General features: G+C 51.6%; 1 protein-coding gene and 1 long non-coding RNA gene across 4 annotated transcripts in view; both read left to right on the forward strand.

The window, feature by feature from the left end:
- The window catches only part of UNC5B (unc-5 netrin receptor B), a 90,565-nt gene that overhangs the window by 5,661 nt on the left and 68,188 nt on the right, over positions 1 to 16,716 (forward strand). The window lies entirely within an intron of this gene.
- On the forward strand, positions 23 to 15,282 carry LOC117082097. Its single transcript, XR_004436453.1, has 2 exons — positions 23 to 259; positions 15,163 to 15,282. It is a non-coding gene; the product is annotated as an uncharacterized LOC117082097 (long non-coding RNA).

Below are 16,716 nucleotides of genomic sequence, written 5' to 3' on the forward strand. Positions count from 1 at the left end.
CTTGTGGTGTGTTTGTGTATAAATAGGTATGTGTAATGTGGAGACAGTGAGTCACCACCAGGCATGGGAAGCTCCATCCATTGTGTTCTACTGGGGATTCCACTTCAGGATGGGACACAGGCCATTTGCCCGTCAGCACTTAAGAGACCTCATTTTGCCCCGCACCTGCACTGTGAGCAGGGTTTGGCCTGGCTCTGCTGTTGGAAGGGCAGAGGACAGCTTCCCCTGCTGAATGTGGATGGGACAGGCCTGCATGAAGGTGGGTCCTGGTGCTCCAGGGGGAGGAAAGTTGGCAGAGATGGACCCTAAGCCAGCCCAGCAGCTTGGGCTACTGCCCCCGGGAAGACCAGGGTCCCAGACCTGGAGTCTCCTGCAGTTGACTCCCAGCTTCCTCAGAGCATGGAAGCAGCTGTGGTTTGGAGATCTGCTCTCTGACCTGGGTCGGCTTATGCTTCAGCCTGTCTCCCCCAAGGGGAGTGAGTTCGCCTCTAGAGTTTGCTGGCGAAGGGGCCAGCAGAGCTTGAGTGTGTGGGATCCCCAGTGGAGGACCCCATCTCAGGCTGACGTGACTGGGGCCGGGAACTCTCAGTGGTGGCAGTTGAAAAAGGACAGCCACACCCACACACATGCTGGACTCCACTGTCCTTACCACTTTCTTGGTCACAGAAGCGCTTCCCTGCTTTCCCAGGGCTGTCCACAGGAAGGACTTCCATCACTTCAACTCTAGGATAAGATGGACTGTTTCGGAGCAGGGAAGCCTACAGGAAAATCACAGTCCCTCCCCCCACCCTGGTGTGCATGTTGCTTTACAGTTTACAAAACCCTTTTATATGTGCAATCTCACTGTGTCCTTGTAAGAACCCACCAAGGAGGTGGAGGCTTTCACTTAGGAGGCTGAAGAGGCAGGACTGGGACCCAGGTTTGTATTAGTCAAGGTTCTCTAGAGGGACAGAACTAATATATATATAAAGGAGAGTTTATGAAGTATTAACTCACAAGATCACAACATCCCACAATAGCCCGTCTGCTGGCTGAGGAGCAAGGAGAGCCAGTCTGAGTTCCAAAACCGAAGAACTTCGAGTCTGATGTTCAAGGGCAGGAAGCATCCAGCACAGGAGAAAGATGTAGGCTGGGAGGCTAGACCAGTCTCTCTTTTCACATTTTTCTGCCTGCTTATATTCTAGCCCTGTTGGCAGCTGATTAGATGATGCCCACCCAGATTAAGGGTGGGTCTGCCTTCCCCAGCCCACTGACTCAGATGCTAATCTCCTTTAGCAACACCCTCACAGCCACACCCAGGATCAGTATTTTGTATCCTTCCATCCAGTCAAGTTGACACTCAGTATGAACCATCACAAGGTCAGAACTCCTAAGCAGCCCTGGTCACAGCCCTTGAGGAGGTGCTGTCTGTAAGGGATGCTGATGTCCTCTTTAGAAATGTTAAGTGGCATTCAGAGCATTTCAGATGCCATGTGAGGGTGACAGATGATAAGCAAGGAAGAGCATAGCAGAGCCAAAGTTGTAAGGCATGGGGCTTCCTGGGGCGGGTGATGAGTGCCAGACCTTTACTCTGTCCTTTTCCGGTCCTTCTGAGAGTATGTCCTGAAAAGAGGATGGGATGGGGGGCTAGCCAGCTGGGCATGTGGGCAGGGGTGCCAGCCGACCTCTCCCTACTCTTGGGAAATTTGCCCCTGTTAGCATCTGTGGTGTTCACCATCTTGGGGTGAATGCCAGTCTTGGGGAACAGACCCTCTGGCCCATTCCACCTCCCAGCATCCCAGGTTCAACTGAACGTGTGTGCTTGGGTCATAAGTCCTCTCAGCTGCTTCTGACTCTGTGGGCTAGGACTGTGGCAGGGCCTGGAGGCAAAAGGCCTCCTTCTTCTTGGATCTCTCTGTGTGGCTCCCAAAGGTGGAACGAGCCCAGAAAATACTTTCTAAGCACTGGCAGGGATCATATTGGGGGTGGAGACATGAGGAGGTATTTCCCTACCTTTGCCCTTCCCCCATCGGAGAACACAAAGTGGGTAAGAAGGGGAAGGGTAGAATCCTCTGCATAGCACTTCTGTGAGCCATTTGCCAGGGGTAGGGGTGGAGAGATCCTTTGTCATCACCACATCTGGGAACCCCCAGCTGCTCTGTTTCCACACACACACCTCTCCTCGGGGCCTTGGCTGCAGGTGCAGAAGAGTGCATGGCATTGCCAATTGGAATTCTGACAGGTTAACATGGCCTCCCAGCATTGTCATTGACTACGTGGTGACGTTGAGCAGCTCACCTAACTGGACTGTACCTCCATTTTCTCATCTGTAAAATGGGGGTAATAATAACATCATCCTCAGAATTGCCTTGAGAGTCTCATGAGCTGATGTATGGAAAAGCCCTTAGCACAGTGCCCAGCACACAGCAAGCACTTAGGGCCTGTTGGCACGCAGCCTGCCCCAGAGAGAGCCCAGTGATGCATCATCATCTTCCTCAACGGGGGTGAAAGCTGGGAGGTCAGGGCCAGGAGTCTCAGCTGCTCCTGGCCGAGGAGTTAGGAGACGCTGGCTCTTGATCTTCATTTGCTGTGAGACCTTGGGCAAATGCCTTTCCCTCTTTGGGTTCTGATTGTTTGGTTTTCCTTCCTATCTGTAAGTCTGGAGTGGGGCAGAGGTGGAAGGATGATCCATACAGGATGTGGGGTTTTTGTCTGGTTCTATCTGAAGAGACCCTAGCAGTCAGAAAGAAACAGAGGTAGCCGAGGCCCAGAACCACTTGTGTTTACAGAGGCCTCTCTGGAAAGTCAATATATTGACTGGAATGTCCTTGCACGCATTTTGCGGCCCTGGGTGTCTCTCTCACCGAAGCCGTAAATCACCCTCTGGGAACTTGGTCCCTTTTTCCTGCTCCATAAGCGTCTCCTGCCTCAGAGACTGAGAACCCCAGATGCCAAGCAGGGCCCAGGAGGTAGAGAAGGGCCCCACTGGCAGAGGCAGCCTGGGCATGTGCGAGTAAAGGCCCGTGGTCCCCCACCCTTGTCACCCACTCCAAAGCTCAAGTGCACCCTGCTGAGGGTGTGTTAGGGACAGACTTTGCAGACATGGCCCCCATGTCATGCATGGCTTCATTTCTCAGAGGCCGGGGGAGGCCAATCTTGAGGGTTGGGGAATGAGGACTCCTGTTTCCACGTAGGGTATCGGAACACCAGCCCACCCTAAAATCTGATGCACATGCCCATTCATTCAGCCTGGGCAAGTGCTAGGCTCTGTGGTCAGAAGCTTAAAAACCGTGGGCCTGACTCTTGAAGAACTGATGGGCTTTGTGCTGCTTCTTGAAGCATGGACCATTGGCCTGTGATGCTGGGGTACAAGGGGGTTAGGGTGATGCAAGAGAGCAACCATTCAAGATGAGCCAAGATGTATGTGTCTTGGGAGGGGTCTTGTGTGATGTTTAGAGGGCAGGTTGTGCAGTCACATTACTTGGGTTCAAGTCCTGGCAGTGCCACCATCTGGCTGTGTGTCTTAGAGCAAGTTGCCTACCCTCTCTGAGCTTAGTTCTGAGCTTAGTTCCTTCATTTGTAAAATGGGAGTAGTAACACCAGTCTCATTAGATTTGGGGATAGATGAGATCATGCATAAAAGTACTCTGCATATTCTGAAGTGCTCAGTGATGTTCAGTGTCATCATGATCATCATCGTCATCATTATCATCATCATATGGGCACCGTGTATTGGGTGGAATGAAGGGAAATGTCTCAATGTTGAGAGGAAGAAGCTCTTGTGGCCTGGGTGGTCAGAAAAGGCTTCCTGGAAGAGGGAAGGTTTGCACTTAACTGGCCCTTGAAAGATGAGAGACTTTGGGCAAATGGAGAGTGTGACCCTGGTAGGGGATGTGTACATGAAGGTATGGGTGGGACTGTCTGGCACATCTACCCAGGAGACAAATTCTACATTCAGGTTCTGACTCGTGTCTGATCATCTAGCAACTCAAGACTTCCAGGGCCAGAGGTCTCTTAGTACAGTGGGAAAAGGCCCAGGCTTTAAGATTTGAATCTTCCAGAGGTGGCTCATCCTCTGTGCCTCAGCTTCCCAATTCATGAGATAGGCATGATTCTACCTTCATCAGGTGCTGATGTGACGTGAACTAACACATACGCAGTCTTGGCAGAGTGGGTTCTCTGTGGATTTCCATTGCCTTCCCTTCTCTTCCTGCCCCTCGTCTACCGCCCCCCCTCCACCCCGCCCAATCTGGCTGACCCCTGGATAGGACTAGGGCTGGGCCTGGGCCCTGATTCTCTCCCTATGCATCTCTGGGCAGAACAGGGGGACAGAGGGTCCCAAAGTGGCAGTTTCCAGGTTGGCCAGAGAGCCAGGGAGAGGGGCAGGAAGAGAGAGGCTGCTTTTTCTGATCCCTGGTGCTCACCTGGGCCTGCCCTGACCCAGGAGGCATCCCCAGGGGGTCTTCTGCTGAGATCACCCAGGAGCCTGCAACCCCCAGAGGCCACAAGCGGTGTTAGGAGGCATTACTGCCTTCAGGAGACAACACCCAAGGAAAGCAGTTCTGTAATGCAATCAGAGGCGTCCGCCTGCCTGGCTGGGGACCTGGACACCCATGCAGGATGCAGAGCTTACAAGAAATTGAGTCAGGAATTCCAGGAAAGTTGTCCGTGGCCCCCTCCCCCATCCCTGTCCCACCTTTGGTCATTCTGTGACACAGCAGGGCAGAGTGAGATTGGGAGTGAGCAGTGACTTCTGGTGGGTGGGAGTCTGTCGGATGGGGCAGCCTGCATTCTTTCCTTGTCACCAAGCCAGGGCTCCAGGGTTGGGGAGACAGGTTCAGCAGGGGCAGGCAAGATGGATTGAAATGACTAGGTGATGGCAGAGCAGTCATGGCGCTAGGTGACTAGGGAGGCTGGGTCTGATTTTGCTTACTCGTGTGTGTTCCTGGCACCCAGAAGGTACTGGGTAAATCTCTGTAGGATGGATGAATGAGAACTCATGGTTAGACCTTACTCACCCAAGAGGTAGCTGTGATTTTGTCCCAGCTGTTCATGGACCTGCTGCTGTGGATGAGTAACCAAAGAATTAGAAGATTTTTCATTCCTTTGCTTCCAGCCTTCCCCTCCTGCCTGCCTGCCTGCCTCCCTTCCTTCATTATCTGCTGCTTGCTTTCTTTGAACACTTACTGTGTACCCAGCACGGTGGAAGCCAGGGCCAAGTCTTCAGTGATCAGAGCGCCTAGGTAGGAAGGAATTTATTCACTAAATTCAGTGGAGCCAGGGAGAGTTAACCAAGTTTTGCAGTCAAGTGCCCTTGGCCCCTTTACATAGAGAAAGCAGACTGGCAGAACACCTGCTGGGCTGGTAAACTTTGTACTTATGTGCAAGGTGGCCCTTGTAAGGCACAGCCTGTCCAGGCCACTTCAAATGTTTGTTTCCTACTTGTAGCCACAAGCCCATTATCACTTCTCTCCACCTTGCCTTCTTGTGGCTCAAGAGAATGCCCACTGCATGGACAACAGACTCTGAGGCCTGAGAGCAAGTATGGGCTGAGCAGGTATATCTAAAGGCCATGGCCAGATCTGACTCCAGGCCTCAGGCCTCTATAGCGACTGCTACCAGCTTCTTATCAGGAGCTGGGCTTGGTGCAGGAGAGCAGTTCTGGCCATGGGGTCTGGCTGATCCAGACTCTCGGTGGCACCATGTCCAGTACTGACATCTTTGGGAGTAAACATCCCCAGGCAGCAGCAAGCCTGGTCCAGTGACCATCCTCAGCTGGTGGCTTACTGGTCCTTGTCAGGGGCCCCTGCCAGAGGCTGATCTGGAATTCCTCCCTGGCAGCCCAGGAAAGCCAGGGCTGCTGGGCATAGTGACCCCTGCTGCAAATTTGATTGAGCCCCACATTTTCCTCCCGGTCCATCCCACTTCTGACTTCTATATAGGCACACACACACACAAAATGACAGCAGAAAAAGCCCCAAGTTGAGAATTGAGAAAACTGGATTCTTTTTTTTTTCTTTGGAAATAAAATACTAGATTCTAATCCTAGCCATGTAGCTAATTTGCTTTGTGACATTGGACTAGTCCTTTCCCCTGTCTGAGCTTCCTCTGTCCAAATGAAGAGGTTCTGCCCTGGAATCAGAAAACCTGAGTTCAAGTCCTGGCCCCATCACGAACTACAATTTCATGAGCCAGGATCTCCTCACTATAAAGTGTGCCCCCTGACTGGTTGTGGGGACATCAGAGGAAATGGGCATAGTCAGTAAAGGTCGCTTTTCTTTCCTTTCCACCCAGAGGGAAATCCACAAATTGCTGGATCCTGCCTTCTAGCAGGATTTTGGATTGCTGGATCCCAAATCCACAGAACCTACCTTCTTTCTTTCTGGTATTCCCTTCTTGGCATGGGCATATTAGACATAAGGTAGAGTGGGGTTATCCTAGGGACTTCTGAGATGCCTTCCAGCCGTCAAAGCCCATCGCTGTAAAGGACCATGGGTACAGTTCAGGAAGGCCTGTGGGGTGACTTGGTAATCATCTGGGGGTCATCAGTGAGGGGAGAGCCTGCCTTGTTATTCGCATTTGGGAGACAGCCTGCCTTGTTGTACACATTTGGAAAGAGCACTGGACTAGGAGTCTAGAATCTTCAGCTCTAAGGCCAAATCTGTCTCTGTGTGATAGGCAAATCTCACCCACCTTCTTTGAGCCTCAGTTTACCCATCAGCAAAAGGAACAAAACAAGCTGAATGCCAGATAGGGCCAAGTGAGAAAACACCCAGAGAGGTGCTTCAGAAACTGTTCTCCAAACCCCCAGGGGTTGCTGATCTGAGGCAGCAGGAGGCCTGCAGAATGGTCCCTGGACTATGCGGTGCATCCTGGAAACTGCTGCCTGTGTGGCAGGGATGGGAGGGCCCACATGCTCATTTTGCCGGCTTCTCCCATGCCAGGCTGACCACGGCTATTGAGCTAAGTGACAAGAGTTTTGGCCACTTCTCATCCATCTTTGTGTCCCCATACCCTGACCCCATTGCATACCCCACATCCCAGAGCAGAGGAGGCCCGGGTGCCACGTCAGAGATGGTTAGTGTCAGTGCCGGGTTTGATGCTGTCTGAGCCAGCACACCATCTGCCATGCCCACCAGAAGTTACATAATCCCTCGGCCGGCTGCCCATTCTTAGAAAACGGGGCAGGCAGGACCAGCAGGGAGTAGAGAGTTAGAGTTTTCTTGTCTGCATTTTGTTCCCTCCCAGCCCACCACATCTCTGGACCAGTCTTCGCTCTCTGAGTTGCTCCCACACTGTTCAGAGCCTGAGACGTAAATGCCAAGGCAGAGAGAGGCTCACGTTGGAAGGGGACATGGGTCGTGAGGACTGCTTGCCACCATGCCACACAGACTCCAGGACACCCTGCAGATATGCCTGCTGGCAGCACACCTGGCTGGCCACGCCTTGCCAGTTCCTCACACCGTTCCTCTGCTGAGCCTGTGGTGGGTTGAGGAGGACCACTCAAGCTTCTAGGACACATAGAGTCTCCCCTCCACCCCCTAGTTCCTGCAGAGATATTCCCTTTCCAAAATCTTATCAGATCATAAGCATTTTTATTTATTTATTTTTTATTTTATTTTATCTTGTATTTTTGAGACTGAGTCTCGCTCTATCACCCAGGCTGGAGTGCAGTGGCGCCATATTAGCTCACTGCAATCTCTGCCTCCCAGGTTCAAGCAATTCTCATGCCTCAGCCTCCCAAGTACCTGGGATTATAGGTGCCCACCACCACACCTGGCTAATTTTTGTATTTTTAGTAGAGATGGGGTTTCACCAAGTTGGCCGGGCTGGTCTCAAACTCCTGACCTCAAGTAATCCACCTGCCTCGGCCTCCTAAAAGTGCTGGGATTATGGGCATGAGCCACCTCGCCCAGCCCATAAGCATTTTTAATAACTGAATAACAGCCAGATAACACCACCCATGTATCATTAGGGTCTTTGGAATCCCCGAGACCCAAGATCCCATCCTGTCTCCTTCATTTGCTGGCTGCATGATGTTTGCCAGGCAAGTTTACTCTTGTTTGGGTCAGTTTCCTCGTCAGTGAAATAGGAATTATGAAGCCTGCTTCCCAGAGCTGCCTTAAGGATGGAATCAGATAGTCCTTGGAGGGGACAGAGAAAGTATTTAGTGATGGTAGCTCTGATCAGCGGCATCCAATTCCATTCTCTCTATTTTTTTGAGACGGAGTCTCGCTTTGTCGCCCAGGCTGGAGTGCAGTGGCACAATCTCGGCTCACTGCAAGCTCCACCTCCCAGGTTCACACCATTCTCCTGCTTCAGCCTCCCGAGTGGCTGGGACTACAGGCGCCTGCCACCACACCCAGCTAACTTTTCGTGTTTTTAGTAGAGACAGGGTTTCACCGTGTTAGCCAGGATGGTCTCGATCTCCTGACCTCGTGATCCACCCGCCTCGGCCTCCCAAAGTGCTGGGATTACAGGTGTGAGCCACTGTGCCCAGCCTTCCATTCTCTCTTTTTAACATCGTGACCAGATCTGATTTATTGCAGGTATGCAAGAGTGGTTCCAAATGATATTTGATAACATGCCAAATTAATATCATGTTCCATATTAATGAATCTGAGGAAACAAAATCATATTATTATCTTCATAGATGCTGAACAAAGCTTGGATAAAATACTACACTGAAAGAAATAGGAATTAAGGGATACTTTTTAGATGAGACAGATAGAGAGAGAGAGAGAGATACCATGGAATACTACTCAGTCATAAAAAGGAATGAAATAATGGCATTCACAGCAACCTGGATGGAGTTGGAGAGCATTATTCTCTTTTTTTTTTTCTTTGAGATGGAGTCTTGCTCTGTTGCCCAGGCTGGAGTGCAATGGCACGATATCAGCTCACTACAACCTCCGCCTCCTGGGTTCAAGCAATTCTCCTGCCTCAGCCTCCTGAGTAGCTGGAATTACAGGTGTGTGCCACCATGCCTGGCTAATTTTTGTATTTTTAGTAGAGACGGGATTTCACCATGTTCGCCAGGCTGGTCTCGAACTCCTGACCTCAGGTGATCTGCCCACCGCAGCCTCTCAAAGTGCTGGGATTACAGGTGGAGCCATCACGCCCGGCCAGAGACCATTATTCTAAGTGAAGTGACTCAGGAATGGAAAACCAAAAATCATATGTTCTCACTTATAAGTGGGAGCTAAGCTATGGGGATACAAAAGCATAAGAATGATATAATGGACTTTAGGGAGATGGGGGAAGTGTGGGAAGGGGTGAGGGATAAAAGACTACACACTGGGTACAGTGTGCACTGCTTACGTGATGGGTGCATCAAAATCTCAGAAATCACCACTAAAGAACTTATTATCCATGTAACCAAATACCACCTGTTCCCCAAAAACGATTGAAATAAAATAAAAATAAATAAAAATATATTTCTATACACACATACCCTAGTCCTAAAGCTAGTATCTTAATTAATGGGGAAACACTAAAGGTGCTTTCAGTAAGATCAGTAATAGATATCCTGCTAGTATTCACCTCTGCTAGTATTCACCTCTGCTAGTATTCACCGCTAGAGGCACTGGCGAATGTGATTAAAGGAGAGAAGTCAATTAGAAGCATTAGAAAGGGATAAAGAAGAAGTAAAACTATTCCTACTGGCTAGCAAAACATACTGTAAAGCCTCTGTAATTAAAACAGTGTGCTTACTGGTGTGTGAATTAGCAAATAGACCAAAGATAATAGTAAGTTCAGAATTAGACCCAAATGTCTATGGAAATACAGTATATAACAAAGGTGGTATCACAGGTCACTGGGGTTAAGACAGACTTTCTAATAGATGGTGCTCGGACTATTGGGTAGGTATGTGGGGAAAGGTGAAATTTGATTCAAGTCTCACACCATACAGAGAGATGAGCTCCAAGTGAATTTGGGATCTAGATGTAAACAATGATACAACTACTAAATGAAAACATGGGTAAATTCATTTCTAAACTTGGGGGTGGGAAAGGCTTTCTAACTATGACTTAAGATCTAGAGGCAATAAAAAAACTGACCAGTTTTATTACATGAATATTTTTAAATTTTTGACCAAAAAAAAAAATCACAGAACACCTTAAACAAAGTCAAAAGACAAAGTACTTGACAAACTGAGAGAAATATTCAAAACATATGCCACAGATGAAGGGCTGATATTTATAGTCTATAAAGGGCTTTTAAATACCAAGGAACAAAGGATCAAGCCCTAACAGAAAGAAAGGTGGAAAAAAAGACACGAGCAGACAATTCACAAAATAAGATAGAACAATGACCCTGAAACAGACTCACTCGAAATTACAGCAACACATATTGTAAAACAACTCCGAGATACCATTTCTCACTTACCAGACGGGAAAACATTAAACACTGTGGCCTCGCATTCAGTTGTGGAGGGGGGCTTGAGCCCACGAGGGCACCCACTGGGCCTGCTCTCTGCCCACCTTGGCCATTGTGTGTGCATTGTCTCATTCAGTCCTTGCGATGACTCTGGGAGGAAGGTCTTAGCAGAAGAGCAAAATGGGGCTCGGGGAAGTGAAGTGACCCACCCTAATCTAGCTTTTAGTGTCAGGGCCTCATCTGGATTCAGCCCTAGCCTTTGGACTCCAGATTCAGTGCTCCTTCCATGAGCCCACCCTACACCCACTTCCCAAGGCAGTGCCCAGGGAGTGCTGGATGCTCTGGAGTTACTTGTGGAGTGACTGGGTGGTGAGGGAATCGAACTTGGAGCTGCTTTATAAAATGCAGACTCCTCCACCGACGTGATTGTTGTCTCCCTGAAGAGCTGTTGATTGATGGACGGAACTGGGCTTTTCCCACAGGCCAGTCAGCCAGCCCCAGTCAGCCCCTTTGCCATTTCAAGGATTGGTCAGGGAGAGTGGGTGTTTGTGGGTGCATGGGGAGCAACAAGCCCCAGGGGCAGATCAGCTGGTCTGCTGGAAAAGAGACTGAGCCAGACCTCAGCTCCTCCAGAGAGTGGAGGGGACCCTGGGAGGATGGTGGGGGCATGATTGCCGGAAGGTCCTGCTCCAAGCCTGAGAATTCTGCTTACCAGTCAGTAAGTTGTTTATTACACCCTTGACAGTGTCCTCCTCCGCCCTTGCCCCCGGATCCTGAGGAGCCTGCAGAGGGCGGGGCAGGGCCCACTGAGGGTCCGACCCCTCCAGGGAAAGGGGCCGCCAGAAGTGTGGATCAAGCCATCCACCCTCCTTCCCATCACAGCCCACTGGACCAGAGCGCTTGCCCGAACCCCCAGAAGCCCTGATCTCTGCTGAAGAGCAGGCTAAACAGAAATTCCCTGGGACCCTGGGGCATCTCCCTCTCACCTCCCTGGACTTCCTTTCCAAGGCTCCTTCTAGGGAGTTGTTGTGCTTCTGGGGCAGGGCATGTAGTTCTCAGAGCGTCTTAGGAACGGCAGTCTGGTAGACCCTATAAAGGGGTGCATGAGGACACCCTGTCTTACCTCCATGCTTTCCCTAGGGGAACTCAGCTGTGATTAGGAGGAACCTGAGGGCCCTCACTCTGATTGGTCCAAGCGAGGAGGGGTGCAGGCCTGTTCAGGAGCCAGGATCTTACCTCCACTCCATGGCTCAGCGAGGGAAGCTGTTGACCCCTGAACATACAGCAAAGCCAAGGCTAAGCAGGTTGAAGGCTGGTAGCCCCTAGCCTCTAGCCCTCCTGGCTACATAACAAAGGTGGACATCAGACTGAGCAGAGCAGGCCAGTGGCCAAGGTCGAAACTGCTTTCAATGGCCTGTCCACCAAGTGGCCTGGGGACCTAGCCTGCCTCTCTGGGGAGGGGCTTTCCAAAGACAACCAGCCACCTTCTTTTATGCCCTCCCCACCTCATCAGGCCTCCACCCTTGGTATGTGGGCCTTCCCCCACATCCCTGGAGCCTGGCACAGCCTCCCTTTGGATGCTCACCATGGGTGGACAGCTGGGACCAGCCTTCCCCATAAGGGAAATTCCAGATCCCACCAAATTCCAAATTCCATAGCCTTATCTGGCACCATTCTGTCTGACCTTTCATGGGCTTCCTTGTGTGGGACGAAGGCTCTCCCGCCCACAGAAAGATTACGGGGCAGGGAAGCAGGGAAGTGGGGGTTCCCCACCTTCCCACCACTCAAGCTCCCTGGGTGTGTCACAGACTTGCACCATGGCTGGGACACACAGGTTGTTTATATGGAGAGCAGCCGGGAACAGGGATTTGGGGTGTGGCTGGGGGTGAAGACAATGGGCTTGACAGCAGCAAGCGACCTCCATGGAGAAGTCATTGTCCCATTTAACCCAGTCAGAGCAGAGATGCTACATCAAGGCAAATCACTTCCTCTTCCTCTCTCTGAACCTCAGTTCCCCTGTCTGTTAAATGAGGGGTTTGGACTAGTGAACCATAGGATTCCTTATAGCTTTCAGCTGGCATTGTAAAGTCCGCTTAGCCCAGCAGCCTATAGAATTTCCTAAGGCCGGGCGCAGTGACTCACGCCTGTAATCCCAGCACTTTGGGAGGCCGAGGCGGGCGGATCACGAGGTCAGGAGATCGAGACCACAGTGAAACCCCGTCTCTACTAAAAACACAAAAAATTAGCTGGGCACAGTGGCGGGCGCCTATAATCCCAGCTACTTGGGAGGCTGAGGCAGGAGAATGGCGTGAACCCGGGAGGCGGAGCTTGCAGTGAGCCAAGATCACGCCACTGCGCTCCAGCCTGGGCGACAGAGCTAGACTCCGTCTCAAAAAAAAAAAAGAATTTCCTAAGGGGCAGAAGGTGCCATTGTGACACCCGCTGGCCTCTTCCAAGCATTTCCTGCCCGGCACCCTAAAAACACAGTGGGGGTGAAGTGGGGGTTGGCGAGAGTGTGGGCTCGGCCACTGATAGAGTCGTCATTTCACACATCAGCAAACATGCCTCTGGACGGAGTACTCTCGCACTGAGCTTGGCGTGGCTGGCTCCTTGTCATCCAGGTCTTGGCTCCAATGGCCCCTCCCCAGAGAGTCCTTTCCTGGTCCCCTGCCTCTTTTACTCTTCTTCCAGCACTTCTCACCATCTGGAATGGTTGTTTGAATACAGATTTATGCGTTGACTCCCCAGCCCAGGAGCACAGGGCTGTGTACACTCAGCAATGTACCCTCCTCTATTCTCAGAACAGTGCCCAGCACACATGGGTCCTTGTGAACAGGTTCTCAGCAAACAAAAACTACAATTGTACATAAAAATCTTACGAGTTTTTTTTTTTTTTTTTTTTTTTTTTTTTTAAGATGGAGTCTCACTCTGTCACCCAGGCTGGAGTGCAGTGGCGCGATCTCAGCTCACTGCAAGCTCCGCCTCCTGGGTTTACGCCATTCTCCTGCCTCAGCCTCCCGAGTAGCTGGGACTACAGGCGCCCGCCATCTCGCCCGGCTAGTTTTTTGTATTTTTTAGTAGAGACGGGGTTTCACCGTGTAGACCAGGATGGTCTCGATCTCCTGACCTCATGATCCACCCGTCTCGGCCTCCCAAAGTGCTGGGATTACAGGCTTGAGCCACCGCGCCCGGCCAGGAGTTTTTTTTTTAATGCACATGCCTGGCCTCTACCCTAAAGGTTCTGGTTTAGGGACTGTGGGCCAGGTTTGAGCATATGAATTTTCACAAAACACCCCGGTGATTCTGCTGCACACTTATGTTAAAAAAGAGACTAGCTTGGTCATTCTCAACCTTGGCTGGACAGTGGGATCACCTGGCACCTAGGTCCCACACAGAGATCCTGACTTAATTGATCTTGGGTTCTGGCCTGGGCATCAGGAGCTTTAAAAGTCCACCAGGTGGTCCTCTTGTGCAGCTAAGGTAGAGGACCCTGGGACCTGAGGATCTCCAAGACCTCTCTGATCCAAAATTCTGCATTCTGGAAGCCCTGCAAGGTTAAGCCACTCTGTTCCACACAGCAAACTGAATTCTCAAATGGGGGAACCTCCTTGTTGAACCCTCCTGCAAAGATGAAGAAAGGGATACCCCTTTTGACCCTCGTAGATGAGTTTAAAGCATTGCCAGGAGCCTTGTGGCCCATCTCTGACGACTGCCCAGGAACTCCCAGGAATGGCCTGTGGCTCTGTGCACAGCCCCCTAGCACCTCCTTTCCCCGGCAAGCCAGCTGAGCTGTGTCGAAACCTGTCTTATCTCCTCCTCTGATAGCACACAGTTTTAAATAAGATCTTCATTTACCAGAAGTTCACACCACCGCGTATGTGTTATATGAGAAGCAGCAATCTTGTGTTCATGAGGGAAATGCAGTCAGGGAGGGTGGAGGAGAGCCGATTGCAGAGGGAATGCACAAGGAGAGAGGAACTCGTGGAACCCGAGCTGGTGGCCGGGCCCTGGCCCCGGCCCCAGCCCTGGCCCCAGCCCTGGCAGTGCCATGCTCCTCTTGGCTCAGCACGGGGCTGGAGGGGGAGGGGCCCCTGCTCTGAAAGCTGACCTCAGCTGCTGGAAAGCTTGGAGCGGATGGGCATGTGATGTCACTGTGAGCTCCGCCAGTTGGCAGCCTTGGCCTTGCTTTGGGTCATTTACATGTCTTCAGTTGGCTAAGAAGGAACTCTTACTGCCAATTTATTAGTTGCCTCCTGCCTAGGCTTCGAAGCTGTGATAAGGAAGGGGTTTGGGGGCCATGGATGGATACCAGTCCCCCATGGCCATCCTGCCTCACTTCCCAGCACAACCTGCCATGCAGTGTGTCAGTGAATAAACCAATTCCAGTGGGATGGGACTTGACAATTTCCAGGGTGTCCTCATGCAGTCCTCCCAACCATTCTGTGAGATGGGCATGAGTACCTTACTCGTGGAGAGGGAGAAAGTGAGGCTAAGGGAGCTTGAGTGCCTTGTACACAAAGCTGCAACCTTACTTCAGGATTTCTGTCAGCTCTGTCTGCACCTGATGGGGGACTGGTGGGCAGGTCACTGTCCCTCTGAATGTGATCTGGGGTATTTCTACTTCCACAGCATTTGTCCATTCTGATGGCCTAAATGCCAAGAGAGCAGGGATCAAGGATTAGTGTGCCCTGTGACCTTGAGCAAGGCTGTTTCTGCATCAGACCTCAATTTCCCCAAAGGTAAAGCAAGAGTTGGACTGGGTGGTCTTTCAGGAAGGTAAGACCTCTTGGCTCTTCCTTGCAGGTTTTCAAGTGTGTCCTGGCACTGAGGAGATGAGGAAGAGGGTCCTGAGGCGGCCCCATCACGGGGTCCACAGTACAAGGTCAATGCATTTGTAATAAATATTGAGCCAACCAGTGCTGAGCCGCATCTCTAGCCTCTGAATAAATAAATCGTTGCCCAGAATAACAGTCCGGAAGATGCTGGTGGCCCCAGCCAGCTCTCACCTTTGCCTCTCCCACTGGCCAAGCCTGTCACCCGTCCCTATACGCCCTTGTCTCCCCCTTCCCTCCCCCTCCCCACTCCATAGTCCATTACTCTAGCTCCAGAGGTGGCCACCATCACAGCCTGGCTTTAGTTGCTAGCTCTGCAGCCTGCATCTCCCTCTCCCAGCCCCTCAGCTGCCACAGCAGCTAATGAGGACCAGCCCCTACAGATGGCAGCTGCGAGACAGGCTAGCCAGGTTCTGGTGGGGCTGGGGTGGAGCACAGGGACCTGGAGGTGGGGCACAGGGGGGTATGCCTTTAATCCCCAGCACCAGACAGAAATCTTTCCTTCTGTGTCAGGACCCTTGCTCGCATTTCATCCTGTAGCCCATCCCTGGGAGATGAACTGGTCCAACTCCTGCAGGAGGCCAGCCCACTCCAACTGCTCTTGGCTGAGGCCACCAGGAGATTAGAAACAGCGTCCACAAACGAACCTGGCCCCAGCGTGCTCCGGGCCACACGGGCACACTTGGTTTGATGCCTCTCTGCCTGATGGGTGTGCAAGTACAGTTATATGTGTTACATGGCTCCATTCTTTTTACGGTTCAAGTGTCTCAGGGGCAGAGCCTGTTAGGTCAAGTGTGAAGTTACAAAATGTTAGCACTGAAGAGACATCTTCCTCCTTTTATAGATGAGGAGATTAACCCCGGGGGTGGGGGGCGGAGATAAGGCCATTTGCCCAGGGTCACACAGCCAGGAAGCAGCAAAAGAGTCTGGATTTGGAGCCTGATTAGGGCCTGTGCCTTTGGCCCGCACTTGACACCGCCTCCTCCAGGGGCTTTTGCTGGGGCCCTCATGGAGATGAGGCTTCATTCTTGGGATTCAGGCCTGGCCCAGAGAAGTCCAAGCCAGGGAATCAAAGCTTCTTGGTCCCAAGGTTTATGGACGGCCCTGGGAACAGTGCCCCATCAGAAAACCTGCTCTCCGCTCTATGGAAAGGACCTTCACCGTGTCGTGGGGTTTCACTGAAAGTGTTCTGGGGGCCAGCGTAAGAAGCAAAGCCCCTTGTATGACCTTCCTTTGGTCTCTCAAGCTGTGTGAGAACCAGCAGGGAGGCCCTGGGGTGAGAGGCCCAAAGCCCCAGGCAGAACACACCTTCCCTTTGCAAGACACTTTCTAGATGGAATCTCTAGGGAGAAGACTAATAGCTCAGTGCAAGAGGCGTGTAGGGTTTCATCCCCATTCTGCAGGTGAGAGCACCTAGATGCAGCTAGAATACTTGGCCAGAGTCTTGTAACTAAGACACTCCCCCAGCCAGTTCCAGGCTGCTGGGTCTGGGGGCCCTGCTGCCTTGTTAGGAACTTGGGAGACT

Source organism: Trachypithecus francoisi, unplaced genomic scaffold (assembly GCF_009764315.1).
Source record: "Trachypithecus francoisi isolate TF-2019V2 unplaced genomic scaffold, Tfra_2.0 Lachesis_group9, whole genome shotgun sequence".
Taxonomy (NCBI): Eukaryota; Metazoa; Chordata; class Mammalia; order Primates; family Cercopithecidae; genus Trachypithecus; species Trachypithecus francoisi.